A 21,361-nucleotide genomic window follows, 5' to 3' on the forward strand; every position below is an offset into this window, starting at 1 on the left:
TCTGGAATCTGGGTAGGAGTTTGAGACTACTCTGACCAAGAAAGCGTGGAAGATGCATGCAATGTGCCTTCCAAAGTTAAATCATAGAAAGAATACAACTTCCACCTGGTGCTGTCTTCTGGTGCGATGCTGCCCCTGGGAACCCAGCCGCCACAGTGTGAGGAAGCCAAGCAGCCACATGAAAAAGCCACGTCCCACTGCAGTCTCAGCCATTCTAGTCTCCCCAGTCAACTACCAGCATCAACTGCCAGATATCTGTTGATGCCAAGTGAGAGGAGGTGAGCTTTCTCCACCAAGGCCTCCCCAGACTGGAGATTCATGAGCAAAATGTTTTTATTCCCATCCCCACACAAGTTTAAACAGTGTGGGTTTAGAAGTCTTCATCCTGGCAAAAGGAATGCTTCCAGCAAGGAATACAACAATGGTTCTGTAGAACTGGAAGTTAACATTACCACTCAGCCATTCTGGCTTCTCCATACCAATGAACCAACAGGCAAAAGGGGTGCTACTGTACTGGCCAGGGTCATTAATCTTGATCAACAAAGGGAAACTGGTTGCTGCTTAGGATAGACTATGTCTAGACTAGAACCTGAGACTCTTTGGGGGCACCTCTTAGTACTTTCTGAGTAACATTTAGAAGTGTGGTTACTGGTAGTAAATATCAGAGGTTTATAAACTTCCCAAAGAAACTTATCAAATGTTTTGATCCAAGGCAAAAACCAAAGGGACATTCTCAGTCACCAACTTTACACGGACAGTCAGGAACACAAAGAGCTTGTGCGCAAAAAGGAAAAACCAGACCACCTAGGTTCTGGAAGAGTGAGCCCCTTAAACTCAGTAAAAGTTCCCTCTCTGAAGCATCAAGTTCCAGGAAGTCTAGATGGCCAGACTGGATGGACAAAAAAAGAGGGACAAAATCGCTTGTCACTTGCCACTGTACACTTCCACATTTCATCAGTTCTAATTCCAATGGTGAAGTTTCTATCCTCTCAAATTATAGCAGCCCCATATGACTTACACAAACATCTTATGTACCAGTAAGCTCACACATAAAAATTAGAACACATTTTCCTTTTCTTTACGAAGATGTTCAAATATTCAGAATCTGGTTTCTAAATCGGATTTCGTTACTAAAGGAAAGAAACCCTTTTATGTTTCTTGCAAGTTTTAAGGAGAGAAACTGAATAGATCTTTAAATTAAAATTGTTTCCCCATTTGAATTCAGCAATAAAAATAATTTTATTACCTGAATACCTGAGTACATTATCTTTAAAAATCAATTGTAACATTACCATCTATTAAAAAGCAAAAATAATGAAGTCTTGTTTTCTGAGCTACACAAATTTTGAAGTCAATCAAAGCCATAGTTCAATACAAGATCACTTAGAAGTTAAAAGACATTATCATATTAAAAATCAAAGCTTTCAGACATTTAGCTCTACTTAAAAGTCACCCGATATTAAATTGGAATGTTTCACTTACATAAATTCCCTTTAATGAAGATCTTTGTACATCTTCTCATCTATATTAGTCCCTGATTATTATACCCCAAGGATATTAAAATCTCAGTCTGTCAAAATCACCAGAAAATATCTTCAAATGTACACTTAGCAATCTTCGCAATCTGAGTTGGTAGTGCAAAGTATTTATTATTTATAGCTAGGATGCTGTATTTGTCACTTTAAGTAGTTGCCCAATTGCTGGCTTCAATTGAATGACTGAATCTTGAGAAAAGTTAGAACCATCAACATAGAAGAATTGTTGAAGACATTCAAAACTGGCAAGACGCTGGATGTGGTGGCTTATGCCTATAATCCCAGCACTTTGGGAAGCCCAAGGCAGGAGAATGCTTGAGTCCAGGAATTCAAGACCAGCCTGGGCAACTTGGTGAAACCCCATCTCTACAAAAAAAACTACAAAAATCAGCAGGGCATAGTGGCACATGCCTGTAATCCCAGCTACTTGCAAGGTTGAGGTAGGAGGATGGTTTGAGCTAGGGAGGCCAAGGCTGCAGTGGCCAGAGATTGCACACTGCACTCCAGGCTGGGTGACAGAGTAACCATGTAAATTGGCAAGGTAAAAGCTGGTGTCAGAATAGCCATGGAAACACAAAAGTTGAAAAAAGTTTAAAAAAAGCTCATAGACCATAAGATGTTTGAGAGAACACAGAAAGGAAGGGAAATATTTGGTTAAACATATACATTTTCTTTATCTGAATTTGTCTGGATTCATTTCATTAACCTACAAATGGATCATTCATCATGAGCTATAATCTCCAGCCAAAAAAATAACCAAAATATGTAAATAGCATTTAAATAAAATACCATGTAACTCAATTTTCAGTCTTTCATCACTTCATGGTCACCTTCTTCACGAAAGTGTTCTTAATTTTCTGTTAAAGGAATTCTGAAAAAAATGATGTACCCCTTCACCAATGTATTTGGTTGAAAATTAACATTTTCATCATAACTTTCATGGTTGCAAAGGATCTAATTTTTAGCATGTCAGAAATATTAACATTTTTGATAAAACTATTACCTCATTCATTTAAATATATTCAATGGATTCCAAGTATTGTGCTTTCTTATTTAAAATTTTAAGATCTCTGAAATTGGGATGACTATCATTATTGCTCTAGTCAAGTGTCAGGCATGCTTATGCGTGTCAGTGACTTAGAAGAAAATTCCAGAGAAAATTGTATTTAAGAAATGCTATAGGCTTACACCTATAGGCTTAAACCCAGCACTTTGAGAAGCCAAGGTGAGAGACTCACTTGAGCTTGGGAGTTTGAGACCAGCTTGGGCAACCAAGTGAGACCCCCATCTCTACAAAAAAAATTAATTAACCAGGTGCAGTGTCATGCATCTGTAGTCCCAAACTATAGTTCCCAGCCTCTTGGGAGGCTGAGACAGGAGGATACCTTGAGTCCAGGAGTTTGAGGTTGCAATGAGCTATGATTGTGCCCCTGCACTCCACCCTGGGTGACAAAGCAATATGGAAGAAAGGAAGGAAGGAAGGAAGGAAGGAAGGAAGGAAGGAAGGAAGGAAGGAAGGAAGGAAGGAAGGAAGGAAGGAAGGAAGGGAGGGCAGGCGAGGGGAGGGCAGGGGAGGGGAGGGCAGGGGAGGGGAGGGGAGGTAGGCAGGCTGTAGCACCAAACTGTGATGGCTCAGAGGAAAAGCATAATTGATGGTAAAGATTCAAATAAGTCTAAAAGATTTCTTTCAATACATATAGAATAAAATTTCTAAGTGATTAAAAAAAGTCATGTCAGTTTCAGTTACAGAATTTTCTCTTAGTGAAACAAAAAGTAATAGTGGTAACTTAGATTTAATAAAATAGGAGATTACGATTATTTAATACTCACTGATATCCATTTTATTACATGAATAAATTCTTTTTATGGTGGTAAAATACATAAAATTTATTATTTTTGCAATTTTTAAGTTTAAAGTTAAATTGCACCAAGTACATTCACAGTGTTGTGCAATCATCACCACCATCTGTCTCCAAAACGTTTTCATCATCTCAATCTGAAACTTTGTACTCTTTAAATAATAACTCCCCATTCCACCTCCTTCCAGCCATTGGTAATCACCATTCCACTTCCTGTCTTTACGAATTTGGCAGTTCCAGACATCTCATATAAGTGGAATCATACAATATTTGTTTTTCTGTGGCTGGCTTACTTCACTTAAGATAATGTCTTCCAGGTTCATCTATGTTATAGCATGTGTCAGATTTTCCTCCCTTTTTAAGCCTGAATGATTTTAATGCAAATGCACGATTTTGCAATGTGATTGTATTTATTCAGCCTTAAAATTCATACAATGACACTTACCATATCAATTAACAGTAAATAATTACTGTTCACTTTCACTGGAAAGGCAGGATATGGTCAGGAGCTCATAAATTAATTCCTTGCCCTACCTCTTCCGAACAAACTCTTCTGAGACACAGTGATCCCGAACAGTCTCTCCAGAAATACAGAAATGTCCCATGAAACTGAATAACCAACCAGGTTTAGACTGTGGCCAGTATAATAATGCATCATCTTGTATTTGCTCCCATCCTTCACCACCTCACTTCACTTTGTTCCTCACTCTCAATTATCTGGAATTCATCCATTTACCCACCCAAATAAAATATTAGCAGCTGAGCTTTGTTTTGGCTTTGTATTTTTGAGAACTCAGGTTAAGATATTCCTAAAAATAAGTAGAAGAGAATGAAAGGAGTTATCTTATAGCAATTTCACTCAATATTTTAAACAACTTGCTAGATATTGGACAAAATAACACAGTAATACACCATCTAAACTCAGTTTCAACAATTATTGGTGGACATTTCAAATAAGCTTTCATTCAATGCTTTTGAAAGCAAAGAATTAGCTGCCAACTTTTTTACATTGTGTTATCAGCCGTTGGAATATCCACTCTCCTAACACCTACACCAGTATTTCAAATTATTCCTTTGCCTGACCTAAAAGTTTATAAATCCAAGGGCAATGCAACAAGCAATACATCATGGTAAGATCTGAATGTTTAAGAGGTTTAATTTTCTTTTGTAAATTAGAAAAAAGGAATCTGGGAAAAAATGAGACTTTTCTCATATCCACCTGTCATTGGCTAAGCAGCTGTTTCTTCCCATCCGACTCAGCCCCTTCTTGGGCATCTGCTAGCTCCATGATGGTCAGACCTTAAATCTTTAAACTACCCTTATCTTTGATAGTGCTGGCCTCACTCAAGGGCTGATACAGGAAAGCTCATCCTTTCCCTTATGGTCTAATTTCTTAATTCCCTTCCACCACAACATGAGGTTTCACAAAACAAGTTTTAGGTACTGAGAACGTATAAGCAACCAGACAAATTGCGAAGCAGAAGATTAAAAACTTAAAACTTCAGTGCTACCACCATGCTAAGAAAATGCAAATTTAAAAAGGCATAAAGCCAGAACTTTCCTCAGCTGCCATCGTAGACACACTGTCTCAAGAATCAACCTCCTCTCCTCCTCTCTGAAACATATCCACTCTTCATTTTTTTTCCATTGCACATCTCCATCCATGAAAATTCAGTCTTCTACTCAGAGGAGATAGCCATGATTTAGCATGTGTTCTCCCTCCCCAGGGGGCATTCTAAAGCAAAAATAGCCTTCAACCCTACCTTTCCCTAAGCCTAAGTTAATTAATTGAGAATAATATCATGAAAAGCTTCAGCTAAACAGTCCAAGTAGGCTTTGTTACCCCAAGTCTAGCACCATTCAAGATCTCTCTGCCAGAGATGTTTATATTTGCCTTAATTCTTCTTATAGCCTTGTGGTAGGTAAGTATTGAACAAAGTATGTGCAAGGACACACACACACACAAGGGACCCATACCTCCTAAAGAAAAAAAAAAAAAACACTATTGTCAGAAACAGTCCAGTCTAAATCCATATTAAAATAGTATTTCTATAACGTAAGGATCAGTTGCATATAACTGAAAACCCAAAGAAGTGTCTTGAACAAAATAGAGATGGAGTTCTGGAGGCAGCTGTCCTGAACTGACATGGTTAGGACCCAGGCTCTTTCTAACCCTCCCTTCCAACTCCCCAAGATGCGCCCTTCATCTTCATAGTAACAAGATAGCTGTTTATGCTTCAGCCATCACATCCAAGATCCTAGTCATAGGATAAAGGCCTTCCCTTTGCAAAGAGATATCTGAGACATTTCACATTATACTTCCACTTATATGACACTGGCCAAGATTTTCATGGACTTCCCTGCCCATAAAATAAATGTTTTACATAATAATATGAATTATTGTATCAGTACTTGAGGCCCCTTCATAAAAATAGAACAATACCTTGCTGAACACAGGAGAGTAGTACCTGATGGCTACTTTAAGTTATAACTAAGGTTCACAGAAGCATTAAATTTTTTTGAATTTTGATCCAAGTTAAATTCTAATGTTAGTCACCTTTATCTCATTGACATTTATAATCTGAAAGGAGACAATATAAAGATTCATTATGGGCTGGGCACGGTGGCTCACACCTATAACCCCAGCGGTTTGGGAGGCTGAGGCAGGCGGAGGTCAGGAGTTTGAGACCAGCCTGGCCAACATGGTGAAACCCGGTCTCTACTAAAAATACAAAAATTAGCTGGACATGGTGGTGGGAGCCTGTAATCCCAGCTACTTGGGAGCCTGAGGCAGGAGAATCACTTGAACCATGGAGGCAGAGGTTGCAGTGAGCTGAGATCGTGCCACTGCACTCCAGCCTGGGTGACAGAGAGAAACTCCCTCTCAAAAAAAGTAAAATAAAATAAAATAAAGATTCATTATGTTCTTTTGCAAAGAATATCTTCAGGGAGAAAGCTGGGGTGGAGAAGTTCATTTAAGGTTTGCTCACATCTTGCCAACTCTTAATTTTGCTTACCCTTAAACTGCACATATAGAAAGAGCAGCAGCTTTTTTTTCCATATTATATGGAACACACTGCCAAGTAACACCCAAATAAGTAAACAGTTATCAGGAAGATTGCAGACTGCTATGGTTGGGAGTGGGAGAAAAGAGAAGTTTAACAATGCAATAATGAGTCAATGACTTTGCAAAATGGGAGATATTTTCAGTTAATCATCAAACTGGAAGTTTTCTACTTCCCATCAAAAGCATAAATTATCTATATAACCCCTCCTACTGATAAATCACAGAAAATAAGGTGAAAAATTCCTTTCAGACCTGAGTTATCTACATCAGGCATTTTTAAAACTTAATGCAGATTTTCAATTAATAAATCAGTAAATCACAAGTTACCACTCCTTGAAAAATGCTTCAAAACCACACAGGATTATTTCTATTAAAATTGTAAAGAAGCATTTATAAGACGTATTAGAACCACTATAACTGAAGTAAAGCCAAAATGGTGCATAAAGTTCTGAAGAGACAAGTTTTAGAAGGATCCTTGCTTTGTGCATTTTCACCAAAAATCTGATTAATTCAGTTAACCAGTAATGGCTATTTGCCAACCATGCGAATCAACTGAGATGCTGTTGAACTGTAACATGAGCAGTGACAATACTATGTCCAAGCCTCCAATTAATATATTGTATAATACTCAAATCAAATAAAAATGTTATAAACTTTTTAAAAAAAAAGAAGCTCAATGATGCAGTGTTCAGCATTTCAGTGTTGCGTAGATCTGCACAGTAGCAAATTGGGAAATTCAGAAATAAAGTTAATAAACTTTCTATAGTTAAAATGTATGTTTTCAACAAATAAATATGGAGTTTCTGAGAATTTATCCCCATTTCAACCCAGAAGTGAGTTAAATTTGGACCAGCATGAAAAGAAAGAAGGTAACTAGCAGATGATTGGAAATCCATTAAAAATAAGAGAAAACTCAGGAAGAATTAGAATGCAGACACTTCTCTTAAACAAATGAAATAAAGTATGATTTATTTAGTAGGAAAAGATGAAAATTAATTTAAAAATAATATTATATCACCCTATATATTATTTTTACTTTATTGTGTGCAAATGAGTTTGTGAGACAATATTTAAAATATTGTATGTAACCCATATTTCTCCAAGTCACACAAACCGGGCAAGTATAAATTGGTTCATATAAACAGCACAGTGGTGAAAAGAACAGTCTGTGGACAAGAAGGCTATCTGACCAACAAAACAGAACAGAGTCCAAAACAAACTTACACCTCTAAGGTTATCTGATTTATGACAAAAGTGACACTGGAGTGCTATGGGGAAAAGATGGGCTTTTCAATAAATGGTACTGGACCAACTGAATATTCATATGGAAAAAAAATGTACCTTTACTCCCAACTTTACACTATGCATCCCAATCAAGTCCAGATAGATTACAGATAAAAATGTAAAAAGTAAACAGAAGAAAATACCTTCATGACCTTGGGGTAGTCAGAGATTTCTGAAAGAGACTGTAAAAAGTGCTAGCAATAAAAAAAAAAATACGTAAACTATACTGTGTTAAAGTTTCGGTACATTTCCATTCTTCATAGAGTCTTCATAGGGCACCATAAGAAAATGAAAGACAATCCAAAGAAGGGGAGAATATATTCACAATACGTATCCAACAAAGGATTCACATCCACAATTTATAGGTAACTCTTGCACAGTGGTAATAAGAAGCGATAACACAATAGGAAAAAGAACAAAAGACTAGATCAGAATCTTCACAAAAGAGACTATAGAATCACCAAAAAACACATGCAAATGTACAGGGAAAAGAAAATTAAAACCAACTACAACATGATATCTACTGTTCCACATCCACCAAAATGTCTATAATGAAAAAGAAAGAAAATACCAAGTGCTGACAAGAATATAAAACAACCATTGCTTCCACACACTGCGGGTGGGAGAGTAAATTGGTTCAACCACTTTGGAAAACTGGTTGCCAGCACCTACTGAAGATGAACATAAACATACATGTGCTGTGTACAACACAGCAATTCCACTCCTAGGTAAATGCCCAACAGAAATGTATAAATACATTTACAAAAGGTATACATTAGGATATTTGTAGCAGTACTGTCATCAATGTCCAAACCTGAAAACTACCCAAATGCCCACCAATGGTATAATGAACAGAGTATATTCAAACGAGTAAACACTACAGCAACAGGAGTGAACCAACTAAAACAGCATGGATATCACTGCAACATGCTGGAGCATGAGTGATTTTCAGTGTTGAATAAAAGAAGCCAGACATAGACAAGAATATTGTAAAATTCCATTTATATGAAGTACAAAAACTGTCAAACTACTTTATGCAATTACAAGTCAAGAGAGCAGTTGCCCTTGTCAGGGATGGTGACTAGAAAGGGGCATGAGAGGGCTCCCAGGATGCTGGTAATGATCTATTTCTTCATCTAGGTGCTGATTACAAATGGTATTCAGTTTATGAAAGTTTATCAACCTGTATACTTAGGACATGTATACTTTTCTATGTGTATATTACTCACTAATAAAGAATTTCTTTAAAAGAGCACATTATGGTCTTAGATTGCCTGAGTTCACACTTGCTAGCTGTGTGCTTTTGAGCAAATTACTTAATCTTAGAACTTCATGCTGGTAAAATGGGAATAAAAGTAGTGCCTACTTCACAGAGCTGTAGAGAAGACTAAAACTCAACTGTAATGTAATAAATAGGGTCCCCAAAGTTCAACTGGGCATATAAATATAAGTCATGTTGAAAGGGTACTCAAATGATAGGGCCAGTCTGTGCAACTAGCTGGCTGCAAGTACTAGGAGTCCAGCTATGAAACTCAAATCCACCTCTATCCTAGCTACAGCTTGTTAGCACTTGATGGCAAATGTCTTCTCTGGTTTCTATATTAACAGAGATAATTCTGAGTTCTATGTATAACCAAGATTTCCAAGACAAAGAATTAACTAGTACCCATTTTGTCATTGGTGGAGAAACTAGGCTGGAAGAGTACTTGGGTCTCTGCCTTCCTGCTTCCTGAGCCAAGGTTGTCTTCCATTTTCTAACCTAGCATTAGCCTCTCCTCCACTTTCCCTCTTTCCCTGAAGAGGAAAAGAACTTTAGCCTATCCTTATTTGAGAACACATGCTGGCCAGAAAACAGAAGAGAAATATCAACCCCTAATATTTTAGTTTGCATTCTGGCAGATGGGAAGTTATAAAACACATAGGTCACTTGGGTGAATGACAAGCACTCAATAAAGCAGTAGCCATTTTCCCCCATCTGTTGATTCACTCACCTTACAAGACCTCCAACCCTCGTCAAGGTCTTCCAGCTATTTTCTGTAGTTCCCAGAAGATATGCAGGATTTGCTGCCATGTGCTGGCTCTCATCACCCACTGAAACACAGGAGTAGGAAACACAGGATCATCCCTGTCTTCCAGAGTCCTCAAAATACCACAGCCAGGCTGTCTTCCATACAAAAGAAAGGAGAATGGCTCTCTTCCTCTTCTGGATTTTAAAAGGGAACCACAGGAATCCTGCCCTGAAAAACAATGCCTTACAGAGCTTCTTGTCGGGGAAGGGATCATCTAAAATCTTGGGTTATTTGGGGAACTTTTTGTTTTATGATATTCTCTTCCTTTGTATGTATAATAGAATCACTCTGTCATACAAGAGGCCATGAAGACTGGACTACCATACTGTATGGCTCTCAGTCCCTCCTCTCAGACCACTGACACCTTGCTATTGGGCTCATCCTGACTGTTCCTTTCCTTACAATGATCTCAGTTCCCACTGCAAACACTCCAGGCAACCTTACCACTCTAGCCCATTAGACAAACCAAGATATGCCTGATTCCCAAGAATGTGCTCAAAGAGGAACTCCCCCCAAAACATTTTATTATACACTATTGGCTTTATAAAAGTGAGAGCTTAAATAATATTTCATACATCTCTAAAAATGGATGTCCTAACCAGGTGGATCCAATGGACAAATTGGATGAAGATTCTGGATCCCAGAATAGGCTGCAGCACTCAGCAAACTTACGGCAATGGACATCAAGAAGGCCACATCTTCCAGATGCATGACACATTTTCACAGAATCCACACAACTCCCAGGCACCTACCATAACACCACTCCCTCTCGCATCTTCCAGAAAACATGTTAGAATGTGTGAAAGTATAAATAATGTTCAATTATACATATAACCTTGACTGTCCTCTAACCTACAAAAGCAGTAAAACATTCACAATTGCTAGTTTCTACCCACCACACCACCAGACCTTTGGTCCTATGATCCTATGAACCACTACCTGAACAAGACTTAATTCATTAAGATTCATCAACTTACAAAGAAGGATGTCCAAATCAAATTAACTTGGAAAGCAAAGGGAATCTGTCCAAAGTATATGAGAAAATCTTGTAGGACGCAGGAAGGGTAGGGTAAAACTGAGCCTCAGAGACAACTTGAAAGCTGCCTGGGCTCTCATTGTCTTTGTTTTTCAGGCCTGCTTCCATCTCTCCTGGAGCCTAGCTTCCTCCACATTGTAGAAAGTACAGTCACCTGAGCTCCTATGGCTCTCACAGCCAGGGAGAGACTCCCCTTGGTGACCACCACATGAAAATCCACAGAAGTGCAATGATTGGCAGCGTTTCTTTCAGATGTCTATACCCAAAACCAATCAGCAAGGGCCACAGGGCCTGGGTTCCAGGGACAGACACCCTTGCAAACCAGGGCCCATCCAGAGAAGGGGAAATCGTTGATATATCTATTACAAAGATACATTTCCTTCTGGATGTGGCATAGGTTCTATTCTGATTAGGGTAGCTACTGAATGCAGGGGGTGAAAGTGACGGAATAAGCCACATAAGAAGCCAAAATCAGAGCCCAAGGAGGAGAGACCAATAAGTGGTTTTCTCAGTTAAAAACAGCCAGATGTTAGGTTTAAATCAGAGTTGGATTGAGTATCACAGCAGTCTGAAAGTGAGTGAAAGGAAGCTGTTGCTGACAGTCTGATGGCTCCCCATGATAAGGCACTGATCCCGATCTTTAATAATAACCAATAATAAGCACACTGCATGACTCTCTTCTATTTCTAATATTATGGGTAAAATTGTGCAGGCCAAATCAAATGCAATTACTGCTTAAGGCGGAATGGATGAAAACTCACAGCTCCTACACATTAAAAAGATTCAGTGGGTGAAAGACCTAAAGAAAAAAGATGTAATAATGTTTTTTATGATTATTACTTTCATTGTTATTATTTTGGTTTGGGTTATTATAATTATTATTATGATAATTACTTTTTTATTGATACTTCTCCTTATGTTTATCTTGAGACGGAAACAATAACTGCCCAGCTCTCCTTGTAAAAGTGCCAAGGGAGTAGTTGGAAGTAATGATGAAAAAGTCTTTTTCTTTCGCATTAGTCCTGCTATAAAAGGGGTGGTTACTCCTTCTATAAAGGTAGCCTATGTCGCATAAAATAAAGTCATACATTTCTTTGAAAGCTGTTCACTCAAATCTGGAAGTAACTTCTTCTTCTTTATGAAATGGCATACTTGAGTGAGTATCTATCAAACCTTCTGAACTGGCCTTTCTCATATAATGTGTGGAGTTCATAAAGAGGGCATGGCTCAAGGCTTTATGTCTGGGTCTCATTTTCTCCTGTGTTCCAGGGCACCATTGACTCTGTTGATTAAATAAGAGCTCACATCACTGGGTCTCCTGTGATCAGTGTTTTTCGGGAGCAGAAGAACAGGGATTAATTGATCTTTTGTCTCTGAATAATACTATTTGATGGAAATTTAATAGAAACTGGTAGATTTTAATATTACCAGTAAGCCATGGAGAACTTGACATTTTTATTTGTTTCTGAATCATTCATATAGTGGAAAAGCCAGGAATATACATACGTTAATAAGCTTTCTGACAGAGCAATGAAGGGGAGAAGGGAAGAAAGAACTGCAGGAATTATTCATCCTTAGGAGACTCAGCAAGAAACGAGCTTGAGCTGTGTGGAGAGATTTTTTTTCAGTCATATTTGCCAGCTGGGAATAAATAAGCATATGACTCTGAGGGATTCTTCCACTAAGATCCTAAATGTAAGGCTATGCCTACCCACAAGATATTAGGGGACCTAGCGAAGTTCCTTGATTCCTTCTCCCTTCCGCAGCTAGGGTGTCAGCTGCTACGTGCACCAGGCCTAGACAGTGAAGTTAGTGCTCAGTCCTCCTGCACCTCATCAACTCACACCCATCTTCTTCTGTAGCATTTTTTTTCCTCCTTAGAGCTCAAGAATTTCTCAATGCCCAGCACCTCCAGTCAAGAAGTAAGTCATCCTTGCTTTAAGGCACTGGTACCTGAATGTGTTACCTCTGAAGCATGTGTGCTCTCAGTGGGAGAAGATTGTGTTTAATTATCAAAATTGACATAGTAATGGATTCTTCTGCGTGGTTTCTGCCTAATATCTGACAAGTTCTACCACATAGGATACTGTATCAACAAACCTGCCATACAGTGTACTGTTTAGAAAATGCTAGATTTTAATGTGAATTTTTAATCAAAATGAAATAGATTTTTCCTAAAATCCCTTTTATTCAGAACATACATATGAGCCCTCCTTAAGTAACCTTCATAATTCACTTATTAGAAAGATTTGCTTTACTATTCTTGAGTAAGAGTTAACAGGGTTCATTCAAATGAGGATTTAACTTTTGAAAAATTAGTGTACACACAACTTTCTAAGAAAAAACCCTTGCATATATAGAGAGGTTTGACAAACATGCATGCAAGCCCCCAGTTGTTAAACAGAAATAGTTGAAAAATGGACATTTAGGCCACATCTGTTTAAGGTGCTTCCATCAAGAAAACTAATAAACCATTGATGCCATCTCTGGCTTTATGAGGTCTTCACATCTGGGACAGCCTTTGCAGATTGTAATTAATCATCATGCATCACCAAATGCCACTGACTACCTAGCAGATGAGCCCTCTGCAACCCTCATGATTTTCCCACATTTGCTTATCTGCAGATTTGTTTATCCTTCAGAGTACGGTATGGTAGAGTGAGTCAGTATGTCAAGTTACGTTTCCTTCAATTTTGCCTTTCTGTTTGAATTTACATTAGCCAAATGTGGTAGGCTGAAAAATGCCACCCCTCCCAACAAGATGTTCACATCCTAATCCCCAGACCCGGTGACTACGTTCTCTCACATGGCAAAATGATTTTGCAGATGTGTTTAAGTTAAGGATCTTGACATGGAGCAATTGTCTTCAATTATCCAGGTGGTCCCACAGGATCCTTACACGCAAAAGGCAGAGGGAGATGCCGAAGAGGAGACGGTGATGTGATAACAGCAGCAGAGGGATGCACTTTGAAGATAGAGGAAGGGGCCATGAGACAAGGAATACAGGGGGCCACTAGAAGCTGAAAAGGGCAGGGGAATGGAGTATCCCCTCAGAGCTTCCAGAAGGAACCAGTCCTGCCAAAACCTTGACTTTAGCCCAGTGAAACTGACTTGAGACCTTTGATCTCCAGAACTGTCCAGGAATAAATCGGTATTGTTTTAAGCCACTGAATTTGCAGCAATTTATTGTGGAAGATGGTGTGGCGATTCCTCAAAGACCAGGAACCAGAAATACCACTTGACTCAGCAATCCCATTCCTGGGTATATACCCACAGGAATATGAATCATTCTACTATAAAGATACATGCATGTATATGTTCGCTGAAGCGTGATTCACAACAGCAAAGACATGGAATCAAAGCAAATGCCCATCAATGATAGACTGGATAAAGAAAATGTGGTACATATATGCCATGGAATACGATGCAGCCATAAGGAATGAGATCATGTTCTTTGCAGAACATGGATGGAGCTGGAAGCCATGATCTTCAGCAAACTAACACAGGAACAGAAAACCAAACACTGCATGTTCTCCCTTATAAATGGAAGCTGAACAATGAGAACACATGGACACAGAAAGGGGAAACACACACACTGGGCCCTGTCAGGCAGTGCAGGGGGAGGGAGAGCATCAAGAAGCACAGCTAATAGATGCTGGGCTTAATACCTAGGTGATGGGTTGACAGGTGCAGCAAACCACCATGGTACACGTTTAACTATGTAACAAACCAGCACGTCCTGCACATGTATCCCAAAACTTACAGATTGAATTAAATTAAAAATAAAGAAATAAATAAAATAAAACCAAAAAAGAAATGTGTTAGAATGAATAAGAAAATTGCTACTTTCACAATTAAAAAAAAAAATTATTACCAAAAAAAGTGGTAATTTGTTACACCAGTGAAAAGAAATGAATACGACAGGTTTGAATGTTTTATTATCCCATAAGCATAAGCATACAAATACCCTCAAAATTAGAGAACATCTTTAACCTCTAGTGATCTATTTATTTGGGAAGCTTATAAATAACACTGACACTCAGGATAAAAATGTTAGCAACTCATCTCACAGTTACATGAGTTATTGGCCAAAAAGTATTTACTGAATACCTAGTATGGGAAAGGTATTGTACTGGGAGAGACAGTGGAATAAGGTACAGTTTGAGCATCACTAATGAGAAATTCTCCAAAACCTAGAACTTTTTCAACACTCACATGATGACACAAGTGGAAAATTCCACACCTGACCTCATATCACAGGTCACAGTCAAAACACCATCAAAACTTTGTTTCATGCACAAGTCATTTAAAATATTATAAAAAGTACCATCAGGCTATGTGCATAAGGCCTATATATAAAACATAAATGTTTAGACCTGGGTCCCATCCCCAAGATATCTCATTATGTCTATGCAAATACTCCAAAATCTGGAAAAATCTGAAATCTAAAACACTTCTGGTCCCAAGCTTTCAGACGAGGGATACTCAATCTGCACACTGTCCTTGAGGAACTTTTTTAAACAGTAGGAAAGCAAAACAAGTCCAAAATTAAATAACCTTGAGCACTGTATCTTAATCACTTGTAAATCTCCAAAATATTTTCTGGCAAATAGTAGGTGCTGCATATTTTCTACCCAGCAGTACAAATTAAGTTCCTGTGATGTAAAACAACAGTGCAGGAGTTATGAAACAGACAGTGATTAACTGTAAAATTGTTGCTATTTTAATTAATAGCACAGGGAGAGAGAAAAAGGAGGAGAGAAGGGGAAAGGAGTATGGTATATACTTATGAGCATACAAATATGTATACTATACTTATATTTAATATATTTATATGTACATATTTTATATGACAGATGTATCATGTATGTGGTATTCAAGGGAAAATGTTCAAAAATATATATATAAGTCAAATCAATGTAACTTCTCTCTTCAAAACCTTCTTATAACATCCCATCAAATTCAAGAGTAAAAGCCAAAGTCCCTGCTATGGCTTTAAGGCCTTCCATGATCACCATCACCCATGTCTCATCTTACCACCCACTACTTTCTCCCTTGCTTACTTCATGCTAACCATATATGTCCCATTGCGGTTGCTGCCTCAGGGCCACTGTATTTTCTGTTCTCAATATTATACCCCTCAAAAATATATTCAGATGGCTTGCTCCCACCTGCCCTTTAGGTCTTTGTGCAAATGTTGTATTTTGAGTGAACATTTTTCTGACCACCTCTTTTAAAATGACAACCCTCCCCTTCCAAAACTTCTCTTTTTCTGCTTTCTTTTTCCCCATAGAACTTTCCTCATAGAATTTGCCCTACAGTTTGTTTGGTTGGTTGGTTGGTTGGTTTGGTTTTGTACCTGTCTCCTCCACACTAGAATGTAAGCTCCCTGAGAGTAGAGATATTAGTGTGTATTGTTCACTGATGTGTCCCTAATGCTTGGCACATAGAAGCTGCTCAATGAACAGAATGAATATAGCTCTTCCATCTTTACTATATTTGTTAGTTATGGGCATATCTGTCTTCTCTCATAGACTACATAAGGCATAGCTACTGTATTAATTTACCAGCTTTGCCATAACAAATAAGCATAAACGTGACAACCTAAATCCATAGAAATTTATTCTCTCAGCTCTGGAGGCCATAAGTCTAAAATCAAAGTGTCATCAGTCCACACTCCCTCTAAAGGCTCTAGTGGAAAATCCCTCCTGTCTCTTCCAGCTGCTGGTGCTCCTGGCATTCCTTGGCTTGTGGCAACATCCCTCCAATCTCTGCTTTTGTCTTCACATGGTGTCCTCTTCTGTGACCCCATGTCTTCTCCTTTTCTGTCTCTTAAAAGGACACTTGTCATTGGATTTAGAGCCTTCCCTAATCCAGGATTATCTCCTCTCGGGAATCTTACCTTAATTACATCTGAAAAGACCTTTGTTCCAAATAAAACCACATTCTGAGGTTGCAGGGAGACCTATCTTTTGGGTCTCCATTCAGCCCCTTATACGTAGAAACTATGTCTTAGTCTTTATTTTTTTTTATCCCCAAACCTTAATGTAACACAGAGCAGAGAATTTTCTTAATAAACAATGATTAACTGAATGAGCCTATGATTTAATGAATGAATTAAGGCTCTCTAAATTCACAAGGGACAGATGTATTCACTAGAATGGTGGGATGCATTATAGGTCTGGTTGTCAATGACAAACAGAGAAGGTCAGTTGGATAAAAGACTTGGATTATGAAGTCATCGAAGGATACCGTTACAAAAGGCTGAACATATCTAGACCATCAAGGCTTCTGGGGAGGAAGGAATTAGAGCAGGACTCACATGAAAGGAAAAGTTTAACACACTGTACAGCAGGAACAAGAGTAAAGGTGGGAAATAATATCTTAAGTTAGGAAAGGATAAGATTGCATATAAAACTACAAGGCAAACTCATAAATATAATCGGCTTCATGGATAAGAGACAAGGAGAGGATGGATTTCATGTGCACGACTATAATGAGCTGAATTTATGGTGCTGTGTAAGCATATAAACTTAATGGGGATAGTTTAATAAAAATTCATGATTTAACATTCAAAATAATTTCTGTTGTGATATGGTCAGATGTGATTATTGATTACATTGACTGTATAGTTTTACAATTAAGATAATGATCCAGATTTTTTTCTAGGCTCTCCCTCACTTGGCAAGGGGGAAATATGAAGAATAAATAAATCACTAAACATCACTGTTTATATGTTTTAACCATATTGGTGGCTTGTGTTTGCTGGTGATTTTATTAAAATCCTATCATATTCCTGAAGAGAGAAATTTTTCCTCTCATTCTTAGCAGCAGATAACCTAAGCTGAGTTCTAACAATAGTAAACAAGAGCCCCACCCTCCAAGGATCTGGTTTAATAAAATGTAGGCAGAGCCATTGATGGAATAGAAGAGAATTTATTGCTCTCAACTGTCTCAAGATTTTTCTTCTAGCTAGCCATACAGGTTTAGTAAAATGGCATATGTTTCCTGCTCCACGATTCAAATCATTTTCTGTTTTATGTTGAATAATATTTCCATATACTAACGTAATGCTCTTAATTCACTCCCTAGCTTTGGAGTAACTTATTAAAGTATTAAAAATATATGATTACAAAACAATGTAAATGTTACAGCTCTTGATAATATAAAATAATTAATGTATCAATGTATCTGAAAGAAGGTCACAGATTATGAAGAGCTGTAAAGGAAAGGAAAGAGAAGAAAGTTGGGGTGTGATCATTTTCATATCATTCTTTTTTTCAGTGAAGTTTGATGATTTTCAAAATTTAGCAATTACAAAATAAACAAAAATCAAAAATGGTTGTAAGACGTCTCCACTATGAGAAGTCAACATTATGATTAATGTCATGGATGGGGAGAATTTGGTTTATCATTTTTTATGCTTCTGTAAATTTCTAATTGATTTCTCTCACCATGTACCTGGTGTTGCTTTTAATCATAAGAGAAGATATATATACGGCATTGGCTAAAACCGTAGGCTCCAGAGCCAAAACACAGGTTCAAATCTCAGCTCTGCCACTTCCTAGCTGTGGACTGTGACAAACGTAGTTAAATTGATAAAATGGGTACAACAACAGGGAATCTACTTCACATAACTTTTGTAAAGTTTAAGTTCTTTTTAGGAAGTGACCATCTACAACCATAAAAAGCATAAACACAGTGGCAACTATGTACTCAATGTTTAATTTTAATATATTTTATTTTACCACATTTGTTTCAAGTCATTGGGTATTTTTTAAAGAAATAAAATAGTACAGATACAGTGAACTATACTAACTGGCCTCAGGGCACACCACCTCTCTCAGCGGTAACCATCATCAGGAGTATTATGTTATCTTTTATATTGTTACTTTTATGTTTTTACTATGTATGGACACATGTATGATACATATTAATAGCATTTTACGTATGTTTCTAAATTACATAAATGCTGTTCAACTCCACAGATTCATTTTCAACTTGACCTTTTCTTGGTTTTGAAGTTTACCCATGTTCTGTAGTTTGTAGAACTATATCTACAAAAATACATGTAGTTCAATCATTTTTGCCTGCTGTATAATATTCTGTCATATGAATATACTACAATGTAGATATTCATTGCCTATTAATGGACATTTATGTTTTTCCAGTATAATCTGCTTTTGCTTTGACTACAAGGCTCCTGAGTATAATGTTTTGCCTATATCTGTTTTTCCAGTATAATTTCTGCTGGTAGTTGTCATTATGAACACTTGCATCAAGTTTGCCATAACAGACCTCTCGGTCGGTCTATTGTACTTCCAAGCCATTCTTCCCAATGCTCTCAGAATGGTTTTTCTGTACAGAAATCATGTCCAACTATTCCTTAAACACCTTATCATCTCTAAAACTCCAAGCCTTAGCTTGGCATATAAAATCCCTTCAGGATCTGACCTATGCCCAATCCCATTTCCTGTCACTCTTCCACTCTCCTCCTACGCTCCCACAGGTCAGCTACTGCACATACCTGCAGATCCCTGAAGACACCATGCTGAATGCTTTTAATCCCTTTTTTTTCTTTTCCAGAGTCTCATGCCGTTACCTAGGCTGGAGTGCAGTGGTGTGATCTCCGCTCAGTGCCACCTCTGTCTCCTGGTCTCCTGGGTTCAAGTGCTTCTCCCACCTCAGCCTCCTGGCTAGCTGGGATTACAGCAACTCACCAGTGCACCTGCCAAATTTTTAAAATATTTTTAGTAGAGACGGAGTTTCTCCATGTTGTCCTCAAGCGGGTCCCAAACTCCCGGCCTCAAGTGATCTGCCCACCTCAGCCTCCCAAAGTGCTGGGATTACGGGCGTAAACCACCGCGCCCAGTTGCTTTTGTTCATTTCTATGCCTTTGAGTTCTATGACTATGCTTTCTATTTTCTAGAAAATTATCTTCCTTCTCATAATCATCATCCTCCTTCCCCCTCCTCCTCATGCTCATCTTCCCACTCCTTGCTTTCTCCTTTATCTTTCCCCTTTCCCCATCCTTTCCCACCTCCTTCTTTGCCTAGACTGGAAGGCTCTTCTGTCCTCTTCAAGCAAAAATAAATGCTTTCTCTTCTCTGATCCCATAAGACATTGTGCATAAATTAAAATGCTTACACAATGTCGTATTTTTTTTTTTCAGATATGTTCTTCCGCTAACCTATATACTCTGGAAAGAAGGGACTGTACTCTAGACATCCTTATATCCCAAGAACCTAATGCCTTGAAACAGGGTAGGAGTTTTAAAAATGCTGATTGGAGGAATGAACTTATTCTATTAAAAACTTATTTATATAACTATAATTACAAAAGAAATAAATTCTAAATTACATAATGTATAGTTCACTGTATCTGTACTATTTTATTTCTATAATTTTATAGAACTTATTCTCTAAAAATTGAGAGCCATTGAATGTAATAAAGGTTGTTGAAGAAAATCTGGTATCTGTGCCTGAAATTGCTTAAAATGGAGATCAGAGGCAGGGAACCCAGTTAGGAAAGGTACTACAATGTTCTAACAAGGTTTCGCTATGTGTTGTTGCTGTATATTGAGAGAGATGATTTAAACGGTGGTATGTCTTAACTTGCATAATCCTAAGCTAAGCTAAAACGGTTCTAACATCCTTAGGCAGGAAGCTGATTATAATTATGTTTATTACAGCTTCCTTTCACACGTTATTCTGGTGTGCCCCTAAGCTCTATCTTCATTTCTACCATGGGATATGTGTCATTTATAGTTTCCCAAACTTCAAAAGCTATTCCGTGGCAACAGACTGCAAGCTTCTAGGAAAGGCCTTAAGGCATTCATTCAGGGGCTGCTGTGTGCTAATAAGTGTTTCCTAAAATGACATGGAAGCTATGTATTAGATGAATTGTGCAGTTATTCATAGAGGGGTCATTAATGAAGCTTTTCTAGAAATAATTGTGTCCATGCGTACAATGTCAACTGGGCAACAGCTCTGAAAGCTTGTTGTTCATCTGTTCATTTTACAGATGAGGAAACAAACAATACGAGATGACAGATTTCAGAGCTGATAGTCTAAAAATGTTTTAATAATAATGGCTGGCACCCATGGAGAGTGCATCAGACTCTTGGCTAAGTACTTTATACATGTTATTATTTCATTGAATCTTGACCACAAATCTATGAAATAGGCATTAATCCCCATTCTTGCAAACTAAGAAGCTGAGGCTTAGATGGGTAAAATAACTGGCTTCAGGTCACACAACTTATAGGTCACAGAGCCAGATTTTCACCAGATTTTTCTGACTCCAACACCTTTGCTTTTAGCCGCTTTTATGACAGTATGTTGGCAGCTGTTTCCACCACAAGAGGCTGCCTCACATATGGGGCCAAATTCAAGCTAATGTTTTCTATCTTATCCATTGCTCAATTAAGAAAACTACTGTTGCAAGTTTTGGATGCCCAGGCTTCATGTCCTCCTTCTAACAGCAGGTTGGCTTCTCCCTTACTGAAACAC

The 21,361-nt window shown here is 38.0% G+C and overlaps 1 long non-coding RNA gene across 2 annotated transcripts in view; it reads right to left on the reverse strand.

Annotated features, from left to right (window-relative positions):
* Window positions 1-21,361, reverse strand: part of LOC103238163 (uncharacterized) — a 364,800-nt gene that overhangs the window by 252,042 nt on the left and 91,397 nt on the right. For both annotated transcript variants that reach the window (XR_012094483.1, XR_005240011.2), the window contains exons 2-3: window positions 19,378-19,578; window positions 9,737-9,836 (exon numbers count right to left, since the gene is read on the reverse strand). This is a non-coding gene — a long non-coding RNA (uncharacterized lncRNA). The remainder of the gene's footprint in view (window positions 1-9,736; window positions 9,837-19,377; window positions 19,579-21,361) is intronic.

The sequence above is a fragment of the Chlorocebus sabaeus genome, chromosome 11, assembly GCF_047675955.1.
Source record: "Chlorocebus sabaeus isolate Y175 chromosome 11, mChlSab1.0.hap1, whole genome shotgun sequence".
Taxonomy (NCBI): domain Eukaryota; kingdom Metazoa; phylum Chordata; class Mammalia; order Primates; family Cercopithecidae; genus Chlorocebus; species Chlorocebus sabaeus.